We start from the raw sequence: 12,794 nt of genomic DNA, 5'->3' as shown, positions 1-12,794 counted from the left end.
TAATCTCACAAATGTGGAAAGTGATACTTATATTTACACAGGAAAGTCAAGGTCACAAGAGTGGTAGAAAGGAACCCAAGAGCTAAAGATTTCCTGGAAATTGAAAAAAATAAACTACAAATTGATAAAATGCCAGCCAGTATAGAATCAAATTGCAAAGTGATTGGCATAATAAATTCAATCTGCTGTAGCTTGTATTTTTGTAATCATATATTTTATTACTTAGATAGAAACAAACATATAAACTATAAAATATAATATATGTAGAAACAAACTGAAGCTAATAAGTTCAAAAAAAGAAAAAAGCTGAATTTTGCCATGCAAAATTTAAACAAGTAATTTCAGAACCAGATAGATCTACACTTTAATATATTTTTAAATCACGTTCCTTTCCAAGACCATTTATGTATACTTTACTTTTCCTTGTAAATGATTATCTCTTATTTTAATGAACCACAGCTTTCTGAAAGGGAAGAGGAAAGTATATTTAAGTTCTTGAAATCTCTAAAATCCTTAAAAATTAAACATCATTGGCACCTCAAGAGTAATACTTATGAGGCACTAGCATATTATTAGAAAAAAAAGTATTTTTAGCAAAAGATGTCAATAGACCATGCCCTTGAATAGTTTATTCTGGACACTAATATGAACAAGTTTGATGTTGCCAGACAAGAAAAGATATTTAGGATAATGGTGCTCAAAGGTGATGCAGATCCAGCCTGTTGGGAATTATCATTTTTGTGTGAGTAGGTCACACTAACAAATTAATATTTAGTATTTTATTTTTAATTTTGAACTCCAGAAAATCTTCAGTTATACGAAACCCTCTATACAGTTTTAAATATAAAATTTACTATGTTATCTCTCTTACAATCTGAAGCAATAAAGTGAAGGACAGTTTAATCAGATTAAAATTTTTGTACTAATTTATCAATAGTCAAATAAATGACTTAGGGGTTCCTATTTTATTTTTTACAGAAAACATTGATTAATCTTCCCAGTATCCTGGGGAAGAAGACTTATAATTTTAATACTCACTAATGGCAACAGGGATCAGAAAAATATAGAAGGGAAAATTATAGACAGCCTCCTAAATATTCTATGATTACTCTATGAGAAATAGTAGACAATGTATTTGTGCCTTTAACAGCATTGAAAAGAGAGGAATTTGTGGTTTAAAGTAACAGTATAACAGTTTTAGCACCATTGTAAGAGAAATACTGTGGAAACAGAAAAGAGACAAAAAAACCTCTAATGTTGCCAAACCATAGCAAAAATGAAAAAAAAATTAAAGCATTAAATTTTCACATTGCCACACTAGTCAATGCTCAGTTTTCATTATTCTATTTAATTCCATTGTAGATATTTTAAATGAAGGATAAGTTGATTCCTCATTTTAAATTACTACACTTTGTGTACACCACACAAATTACTACACTACATTTTGTATCTATAGTCAATTTTGTTAGAAATTATCCTTTGGAATCCTATTTGTGTAGGTTTATATACATTCCAATTTGTGGCAAATAGTTTTAGTTGTGTACTACAAAAATAAAAATAGGAATTTATTAAACAAATAAATATTATCACATCTTGGGAAAATATAAATATCTACCACTCATTTTATTTAATTGACACAATTATTTTATTTTCCATTAAGTACTATAAACATTATTCACACTCTAAATAATCAGTAAGATTATAATGACTGTTTCTATAATTTATTTCACCTAAAATACATAAAGGAAATGTATAGATACCACACATTATTTGAAAACTTAGGATCTATTTATTTCATATTTTATAATATACTCAACCACAAATAGGAATAACATAAGAAACTGCATTTCATAACTAGAAATTTATGTGAATTATTGTAATTATTCTATAAAAACTCATATACCTCTGGGACACCTGACTGACCCAATTGGAGAAGGATGTTACCATCCAGGTACACCACTCTGGGGTGGTGAGCTCAAGTCTCATGTTGGATGTAGAGATTACTAAAAAATAAAATAAACTGTTAAAAAGAACACATATACTTCTTTTACATAATGCGAGCAAAATTTAGTGTAAATGACTATATTTTATGCTGTATATGTTTACCTCATCAAAATAAAATAACATCTTTTATAAAAAATCCCATAAAATAGATACCTGCATATACAACTGCAGTGGAAACAACACAAATGTCCATAGATGGAATGAGTTAATGAGTAAACTGTGTATATGCATGGGAAGGAATATCATTCAGTCTTATAATGGAAGAAAATTCTGACACACGTTACAGCACACACACACATACACACACACACAATACTATATAATTCTATTTATCTGAAGAGTAGTACAATTTATAGAGTCAGAAAATAGAATGGCGCTTGCCAGGGGCTGGGGGAAAAAGGAAATAGAAAGTTATTGATTAATGGACACAGAATTTCAGTTTGAGAATATCAGAAGAGACTTGGGGATTAATGTTGGTAATGACTGTGTAATAATTTGGCAATACTTAATGCCACAGAGTAGAGTGCTATTTGGTTTTGGTAGTACAGGCATTTTAACAATATTTGTTCTTACAATCCATGAACATGGAATGTGTGTCATTTTTTGGTGTTTGTGTCCTTTTCAATTTCCTTCATCATTGTTTTATAGTTTTCTGAGTACAAGTATTTCACTTCTTTGGTTAGGTTTATTCCTAAGCATGTTTTGAGTGCAATTGTAAATGAAATTGTTTTTTTAATTTATATTTTTATTACCTAATTGTTTGTGTATAGAATTTCAATGAATTTCTTTACATTGATCTTATATCCTGCAACTTTACTGAATTCATTTGTAAGTTCCTGTGGTTTGTTTCTTTCTTTTTGTTTTCTATATATAGTATTATGCCATCTACAAATAGTGAAAATTTTACTTCTTCCTTATAATTTGATTTATTTTATTTTTGTTGTTGTTGTTGTTATTGTCTAATTACTCTGGATGGGACTTCCAGTACTATGTTGAATAAAAGCAGTGAGAGTGGACATCCCTGTGTTGTGCCTGACTGAAGAGGAAAAGCTCTCAGCTTTTCTCCACTGAGTAAAATATCCACTGTGAGTTTTTCATGTATGGCCTTTATTATGTTGAGGTATGTTCCCTCCAAATCTACTTTCTTAAGGGTTTTTACATTGAATGGATGTTGCCCTTTGTCAAAAATTTTTTCTGAATCTATTGTAATAATCATATGGTTTTTATTCTTTCTCTCATTGATGTACTGTATCACATTGATTTGTGGATAATGATCCATACTTGTGTCCTGAAAATAAGTCCCAATGATCATGATGAATTATTTTATTAATGTATTGTTGATTCCTTTTGCTATAATTTTTTTAGGATTTTTGCATCCATGTTCATTACTGATATTGACCTGTGGTTCTCTCTTTTTGTTGTGTTTTTATCCGGTTTTGGTATCAGGGTGATACTGGCCTCAAATAATGAATTTGAAATTTTTCCTTCTTCTATTTTTTGGATGTTTTGATTGCTATAGATATCACTAATCCTTCTTTAAATGTTTTGTAGAAATCACCTGTGAAGTCATCTTGTCTGGGACTTTTTTTGTTGATGTTGGTAGTTATTTGATTACTGATGCAATCTCCTTGCTGGTAATTAGTCTATATAAATTTTCTAATTTTGGTAGGTTATAGTATTATAGAAATTTATACATTTCTTCTAGTTTGTCTAATTTGTTGGCATATACTTGTTCATAATATTCTCTTACAATTGTTCATTTTTCTGTGATGTTGGTTGCTATTTCTCCTTTTTTATTAGTGATTTTGTTCATTTGAATCCTCTCTCTCTGTATCTGTCTTTCTCTCTGTTTCTCTCTCTCTCTCTCTCTCTTTTATGAGTCTGGAAAGAGGTTTAGCAATCTTGTTGATCACTCCAAAGAACGAGCTTCTGGTTTCACTGAGCTATCTGTTCTATTTTTTCTTGTTTCTATATCTTTTATTTCTACTCTATTCTTTATTATTTCCTTCCTCCTGCTGGTTCGATGTTTTTATATATTTTTCCCTTCCTAGCTCCTTTACATGTAAGGTGAAGTTATTTATTTGAGATTTTTCTTGCTTCTTATTCTTATTTTTTTTTAATTTAAATCCAAGTAGCTAACATATAGTGTAAAAATGATTTCAGAAATATAATTTAGTACATCATCAATTCCGTATAACACCCAGTGCTCATCCCAACAAGTGTGCTCCTCAATGTCAATTTTCTATTTAGTCCATCCCCCCGCTGAACACCCCAACAGCAACTCTCAGTGTGTTCTCCTTATTTAAAAGTCATTTACAGTTTGTTTCCCTCTCTGTTTTTATCTTATTCTTGCTTCCATCCCCCTATGTTCATCTGCTTTGTTTCTTAAATTTCATATATGATTGAAATTATATGATAAGCAATACAGCATATTATAAATTGTGTGGTTTATATCCCCAGGAAGCAGAGATTCTTGTCCTTCTGTTGTGATAACCTGATCAATGTCATAAGATACTTACCCACCCAGGCATTCAACTTTGCCTTCAAAGATAAATACAAGCAGATCTTCCTGGGTAGTGTGGACAAGAAAACCAGTTTGGTTCTACTTTGCAGTGAATCTGTCATCAGTTGGTGTCGCTGGAGCCATACCCTTGTGTTTTGTGTATCCTCTTGATATTGTCTGTTCCCCTCTAGAAATTTATGTGGGAAAAATTGGAGCTGAAAGGGAATCCAGAGGCCTTGGTGACTGCCTGATTAAGATCTATAGATCTGATGGGATGGAGGGTATGTACCAAGGCTTTAATGTATCGGTTCAAGGTATTGTCATCTACCAAGCTGCCTAGTTTGGTATCTATGACACTACAAAGGGAATGATCACAGATCCTAAGAATACACACATCTTCATCAGTTAGATTATTCCAGAGTATGTACATTGGTTGCTGGGTTGATATCTTATCCATTTGACAGGTTTGTCGCTGAATGATGATGCATTCAGAGCACAAAGAAACTGATATCATGTACACAGGAATGCTTGACTGCTGGAGGAAGATTTCTAATGATGAAGGAACAAAAACTTTTTTAAAGGGTGCATGGTCCAATGTTTTCAGAGGCATGGGTGGCGCTTTGTGCTTGTCTTGTGTGATTATATCAATAAGTTCCCATAAGTTATTTCCTAATCATGCCCCCTCCTGTGAATAGGTATACTGTATTATATAACATATCTTGAGCATACTTGACAGACTGTTGAGTGCTATTTGTCAATAACAAGTATTTACAGGTTGAAAATGGGAAGCATTAAGGGTTGCCTGGCTCAGCTGGTTAAGCATCTGAATCTTAATTTCCACTCAGGTCATTACTTATGGTTCATGAGATCAAGCCTCATATTGGGCTCTAAACTGTAATCATGGAGCCTGCTTGGGATCCTCTCTCTCTCTCTCTCTCTCTCTCTCTCTCTCTCTCTCTCTTTCCCTCCCCCTCCCATGCTCTTTCTCCCTCCCTCCCTCCCTCCCTCCCTCCCTCTCTGTCTCTCTCATATTAAACAAATAAATAATAAATAAACAAATAATCCAGGTGAAAAATGAGCAGAAGACATGAGTAGACATTTTTACAAATACATACAGATGGCCAACAGACACATGAAAAGATGTCCAATTCACTAATCATCAGGGAAATACAAATCAATGATTAAATGTCACCACACACCTGTGAGAATGCATAAAATTAACAACACAGGAAACAACAGGTGTTGGGGAAGATGCAGAGAAAGGGGAACCCTCTTATACTGTTGGTGGGAATGAAAACTGGTGTATCCACTCTGGAAAAAAGTATGGGGTTTCCTCAAAAAGTTAAAAATAGAACTACCTATGATCCAGCATTGCACTACTAGTTATTTACCCAAAGGATACAATATCAATTTGAAGTGCTCTGATATAGAGACCAGGGTCCCCCCCTGGCTTGCACACAGTTGAGCTTTATGCACTACATTATCTGCATAGACAGTCCAAGTACCACAAAGGCCTGTACCCACTTTGGCCACAGCTGTGTTTCTGTGTGTAGAAATCTGGGATCCCCTTGGCTTAAACCCACATCACCTTCAGATGTTCTACCACAGTTCTCACTATATATAAAGACCTGGAATCCCCTGGCTTTAACCCACTTCAGCCACAACTGACCTGACTGAGAACCCTTTGTGTAGCAAACATCAGTACCATTCCAGTCCACATTGATCTCAGCTTCAGCCATTCCACCAGGATGACCTCAGTATGGAAAGCTCCATTACTTTCAACTCAGGCCAGCCATATCTCCACACAACCAGCAAAAGTCACCAAGCACACACAATCTAAACATGGGATGACCATAAACAAGACCATTCCTTCAGTTGTAGGAGGAATACCTCTTCTGTATAACCTAGAGGGAGGGGGGAAACCAGAAAGTCAGGCAAAATGGTGAGACAGAGAGATATGGTCCATATTAAAGACCAAATCAATATATATATACATATATATATATACATCTATATACATATATACATATATATGTATATATATATAAATTATTTGTATGTATACAAATTGTATATATATATATATATATATATATATATATATATATATATACACACAATCCATCTATGGTCATAATATAAATAATAAATTATATATGATAGATGATTATATATAAAACTATATATATATATATATATATATATATATATATATATATATATATAACTATTTCCAGATCACTGGTCCATTCTTCTGAATCCTCTAATCTATTCTTGATTCCCTCTATTAATTTCTATAATTTCAATTGTTGTATTCTTGAACTCTGATTGGTTCTTTTTAATATATTTTTAATCTTTATTTTAACTTCTCAATGTGTTCTCAACACTTCTTTATAGCCCAGTGAGCATCTTTATGATCATTATTTTAAACTCTTTATTACACAAATTATCTCCATTTCATTTCTTTTATCTTGGTCTTGGATAGTTGTGACTGAAGTGGGTGCAAGTCAGGGGATCACAGGTCTTTATATACAGTGGGCACTGTGGCAAAATATCTAAAGCTGATGTGGGTTTAGGCCAAGGGGGTCTCATATCTCTACACACAGAAAGCACACTGGAAGGACAGCTGAAGCTGAAGTGGGCCCAGGCTTTTGTGGTTCCTGGACTGTCTATGTAGAGAATGTCATGGCAGGACAGCTGAAGGTGAAGTGTGTGTAAGCCAGGGGAACCCTAGTCTCTATGTCAGAGGGTATCTTGGCAGATATATGAGACTGAAGTGGGTATAAGCTTGCGTGTTTTAAGACTGTCCACCAAGAGGGTGCCCTTGTGGGTTGACTACAGCTGAAGTATGGAATAGTCTGGGAGTCCTGGGGTGGGCCAAACAAGGGACACACTGGACAGGCAATTAAAGATGATGTGGGCACAGGTTGCACAGGTTGGTGAGGCCCCTGGACTCTCCATGCAATTGATGCTCTGGAAGAATATCTGAAGTTTAAGTGGGTACAATGTGGTGTGACCTGGGATTCTTCACACTGATGGAACCACGACAAGACAGGTAAAGCTGAAGTGGGTGTAAGCCAGTATCTCTGGAGTGTTCCCAACGGGGATACTCTGTTGGGGTGACTTGAGCCAAAGCAGGTGAGACCCCAGAATTCTCTGAACAAGGATCACCCTAGTAAGCCAGCTGAAGTTAAAGTGATCCAGGCCTGGAGTTTTCCAGGGTGCTTTACACCTGCATTACCTTGGCATAATGGCTGGAGCTATAGTGAATGATGACCAGAGGTGTCCCAGGAAGCACCACCCTAGGGCTACCTTGGTGGAATTTCTGGGGCTATTGTGGGTTCTTGGTCTGGAGCTCACTGAGACAATAGGTCAGCTATGGCATACAGACGTTTCTCCAATCTATGTTTTCAAGATAAAAAAGGAACATAAACCATGGCACTCAACAGTCCCTAGGATTCAGAGAGTTCTAGCAGCTGCTCTGCCACGTGGCATAATTCTACTGCTTAATCTATTTTATACTACTTGCTGCTTTAAACTGGGGCTTTTTCCCTGTGCCCCAGGGTAGGCAAATCTGTTCATAATCCTTCAGTACTATCCTTCTCCACTGCAGTTCACAGCATCTGGGGTGTGACAGGTTTCCCTTGGTGTCTCTGTTTCTCATGCCATTTTATCCTTTAATCTCTCTTACCTTTTGTTGTCTAGAAGTTGTTCAGTCACTCCTCAATTCTTCTTCTGGAGGAATTACATTGTTGATAGGTGTTGATTTTATGTGTTCATAAAGGAGATGAATTAAGGATCTTCTGACATTGCCATCATGGACTGGACTTCTTCAGTGTTCTTTTTATAGTTTGGATATTAACCTGCTATCAGGTAGAGTTGCAAATACCATCTCCTATTTTATCAGTTACCTTCTAATTTTGTTGGTTCTTTTCCTACATAAAAGTTTTTACTTACATGCAGTACCATTTTATTTATTTTTCATTTGTTGTTTGTGTTTTTAGTGTCATATACAAAGAATCATTGCCAAGATTAAGGGCAAGTATATATTTTTTCCTTTTTTTTCTAAGACATGGTTTGAGATTTTGTTTAAATCTGAAAACAATTTTGTGCTAATTCTCATAAGAAGTGTAAAATAAGCGTCCAAAGTTTTTTTTTTTTTTTTAATGCATGTAGATACCTGGTTTTCCCAACACAATTATTGAAGAATATATTCTTTCACTGTTGAGCATTCTTGGTTCACATGTCAAATATTAGTTGAACACATATGCAAAGTTCATATCTGGGCTCTCAATTCCATTTTATTGGTCAATATGTCTATTTTTATGCAAATATCATACTGTTGTTTTTAGTATAGATTTGTAGTAGTTAGAAACTAACAACTGCAATCCATTCAACATTGTTCTTTCTCAGAAATGCTTGGGTTATTTGGGGGTTTTGGTTCCACACAAATTTTAGGTTCATTTTTTCATTCTTTTGCTTTGTTTAATTTCTGTGAATGAGGGCTTTAAAATTGTGATGGAGATTACATTAAATTTACAGTGATATTAGATACTATGGATATTGTATGAATATTAATTTTTCTGATTCATGAAAATGGGTATGTTTTCATTTCACTGTGCCTCAAATTTCTTTTTTTTCATTAATAGAAAATTTAGTTTGATAATATACAGTGTAATTTAGTTTCAGTGGTAGGGTTCAGTTTTCATCACTTACATGCAACACCTAACGTTCATCAAAACAAATGCCTTCATTAAATACCATCACTCATCTAGCCCAGCTCCCATCCACCTCCCTCCAACAACCCTCAATTTGTTTCCCTCTCTGCTCCTCCACACCCTATTTCCCATTTGTTCATAAGTTTTGTTTCCTAAATTCCACATATGAGTGAAATGATATGGTATTTGTCTTTTTATGATCGACTTATTTCACTTAACATAATACATTATAGCCCCATCGAAGGCATTGCAAATGGCAATATTTCATTATTTTTGATGGCTGAGTAATATTCCACTGTATATACATATACCACATCTTTATCCACTCATCAGTTGAAGGACATTTGGGGGTCTCTCCATAGTTTGGCTATTGTTGATAATGCAATGCTGCTAGAATCATTGGGATGCATGTACCCATTAGATATTATAGATTTGTTTCCATTAGGTAAATATCTAATACTGTGATGGCTGTATCGTAGAGTAATTCTATTTTTCAGTTTTTTGAGGAATCTCTGTACTGTTCTCCAGGGTGGCTGTACCAATTTTCATTCCCACCAACAGTGCAAGAGTGTTCCTCTTTCTCCATATCCTCATTAACACCTGTTATTTCTTGTGTTATTAATTTTAACCATTCTGACAGGTATAATGTGGTATCTCATCATGGTTTTGATTTGTATTTCACTGATGGCACATCTTTTCATGTGCCTATTATCCATCTGTACTTCTTCTTTGGAAAAAATGTCTATTCATGTCTTCTGCCTATTTCTTTTTTTATTTATTTTTTTAATATTTTTTCATTTTTCAGAGAAAGAGAGAGACAGAGTGTGAGAGGGAGAGGGCTGAGATAGAGGGAGATACAAAATCCGAAGCAGGCTCCCAGCTCTGAGCTGTCACCACAGAGCCCAATGCTGGGCTTGAACCCATGAACTGTGAGATCATGACCTGAGCCTAAGTTGATGCTTAACCAACTGAGCCACTCAGGTGCCCCTGCCTATTTCTTAACTGGATTTTTCTTCTTTATTTTTTTTTCTTGGTTTGTTTTTGTTTTTGTTATTGAGTTTGATAAGTTCTTTATATATTCTGGATACTAATCCTTTATCAGATATGTCGTTTGCAAATATAACTTCTCATTCCCTGGGCTACCTTTTAGCTTTGTTGTTTCCTTCATTGTATAGAAGATTTTTATTTTGATGAAGTCCCAATAGTTTATGTTTGCTTTTGTTTCCTGTGTCTTCAGTGATGTGTCTAGTAAAAAGTTGCTGTGGTCAAGGTCAAAGAACTTACTACCTGTTTTCTCCTCTAGAATTTTGATGATATCCTATCTTGCATTTAGGCCTTTCATCCATTTTGTATATATTTTTGTGTATAGAGAAAGGAAAAGCACTGGGTGTTATATGTAAGTGATAAAACACTGAGTTCTACTCATTAAACCAATACTACACAGGGATGTTAACTAACCTGAGTTTAAAAGAATAAATGAAAAGAAAAGAGAGAGAGAGAGAGAGGGAGAGAGAGAAAGTAGTCCAGTTTCTGCAAGTCCAGTTTTCCCAACACCATTTGTTGAAGAGACTGTGTTTTTCCCATTGAATATTCTTTCTGGCTTTGCCCAACATTAGTTGAGCATATACTTGTGTGTCCATTTATGGGCTTTCTATTGTGTTTCATTGATATCTGTGTCTGTTTTGATGCCTGTACCATACTGTTTTGTTACTACAGCTTTGTAATATAACTTTAAGTCTGGAATTGTTATGTCTCCAACTTTGCTTTCCTTTTTCAAGGTGACTTTGGGTATTTGGGTCTTGGTAGCTCCTCAAAAATTTCAGGATTGTTTGTTCTTAGCTCTGGTTAAAGTGCCATTTGTATTTTGATAGGGATTGCGTTAAATGTGTCAATTGCTTTGGGTAGTGTAGATATTTTAGCAATGTTTTTCTTCCTAATCCACAAGCATGGAATGCTTTTCCATTTTTTGTGTCCTTTTCAGTTTCTTTCATAGTTTTCAGAGTATAGCTCTTTTATCTCTTTAATGAAGTGTATTTCTAGGTATCTTCTGATTTTCAAAGCAATTTCAAATGGGATCAATTATTTGACTTCTTTTTCTACTGCTGCTTTATTGTTGTATAGAAATGCAACAGATTTCTGCATCTTGATTTTATATCTTCGACTGTGCTGAATTCATGTATTAACTCTAGCAGTTTTTGGTGGAGTGTTTTCATTTTCTATATATAGTATCATGTCCTCTGAAAATAGTGAATGCTTGACTTATTTCTTACTTGCTGGAAGCCAAGCTATCCCAGCCTGAATGGAAGGGCAAAGGCTGTGGACGGATTGGTGACTATCAGTGGGCGGCCCACTGACAGTAAAGCTTCTTGTACTCCTGCTTTTCTGGCCTTAAAAGTACCTGGGGTATTGTCTGTTGGGGAATTGCCCTCGGCAGGTCCCCTGGGAAAAGAACCATTAGGAAGAAAATAAGGTTCCACAAGAAATCGTGCGGCCTTACGTTTAGCCCTTGCCATTCCCTATGGAGACTCCTCTACTTGCAGGAGTCTCATGCATTTGCCAGCAAAGGCAGCCAACGAAGGAGAGACATATGGATCCAAAAGCCCCACTCTGGTAACTAAGGAGGGTATCTATGGACACAGGTCACTCTGACCCCTAGGCCCACTTGGCCCCCAGGAGGCATTCCAGATAATGATTGAACCTAGTCAGTTAAAGTACAGAATGGTTCATTGGTTCCTAGGTGCATTGTCTCTCTGAGAATGTATAAGACGTGGGTTTCTAAGGCCCTCTTGGCCCCCCTCCTGGCACCTCGGACCCAGGCAAACACTTTTGTTCTCCAAAACCATGATGGTTCAGGGAAACAACTAAGAGGTCATGTCCCTGTAACTGTTCCACTTGAGGTGTTAAGACATAAATGACCTTTCATGAAAACAGCAAAGCAAATACTTTATAAATTATAGATAAACATAGATACATAATAAAAACAATAAAAGAAATCAATCAATAAGCAAACAGCAGGAGGGAACATTATGACACAACAATCATGTAATTCCTTATTGGGTGATTATACAAAGGAACAATTTTAGAATTGGGTAATGTTAGAAAAACATAGATGACGTATGTAACAAGGAAATCACTAGCATATATAATGCCACGTTTCCTACAATAAATGGTCCAGTTCAACACACTGTTGTTGTCAGTGTCCATTTTTATTTTAGTTTTCTTTTTTTTATTTTAGTTTTTTATTTTTATTTTAGTTTTAGTTTTGTTTTATTTTCACTTTTTCACTGATGTCATTCATCCTTCAGGAACCCCTCGACCTGCTGGAGCAGGACTCTGGTACTTACTGATTTGCATGGTCTTTATTTATTTTTGTTGTTTGCTGAGGCCAAGAGTTCCCATACTATATTGTTTTTTTAATATTTATTTATTTTTGAGACAGAGAGAGACAGAGCATGAATGGGGGAGGGTCAGAGAGAGAGGGAGACATAGAATCTGAAGCAGGCTCCAGGCTCTGAGCTGTCAGCATAGAACCTGATGCAGGGCTCAAACTCACAGACCTTGAGATCATG

The 12,794-nt window shown here is 35.3% G+C and overlaps 1 pseudogene; it reads left to right on the top strand.

Moving 5' to 3' along the window:
* Positions 1-645: 645 nt before the first annotated feature.
* On the top strand, positions 646-5,265 carry LOC106974855 (ADP/ATP translocase 2-like; annotated as a pseudogene).
* The last annotated feature ends 7,529 nt before the right edge of the window (positions 5,266-12,794 follow it).

This window comes from Acinonyx jubatus, chromosome A1 (genome assembly GCF_027475565.1).
Source record: "Acinonyx jubatus isolate Ajub_Pintada_27869175 chromosome A1, VMU_Ajub_asm_v1.0, whole genome shotgun sequence".
Taxonomy (NCBI): domain Eukaryota; kingdom Metazoa; phylum Chordata; class Mammalia; order Carnivora; family Felidae; genus Acinonyx; species Acinonyx jubatus.
Note: the sequence above shows the minus strand (reverse complement) of the source record. Positions and strands in the feature narration are given on the sequence as shown.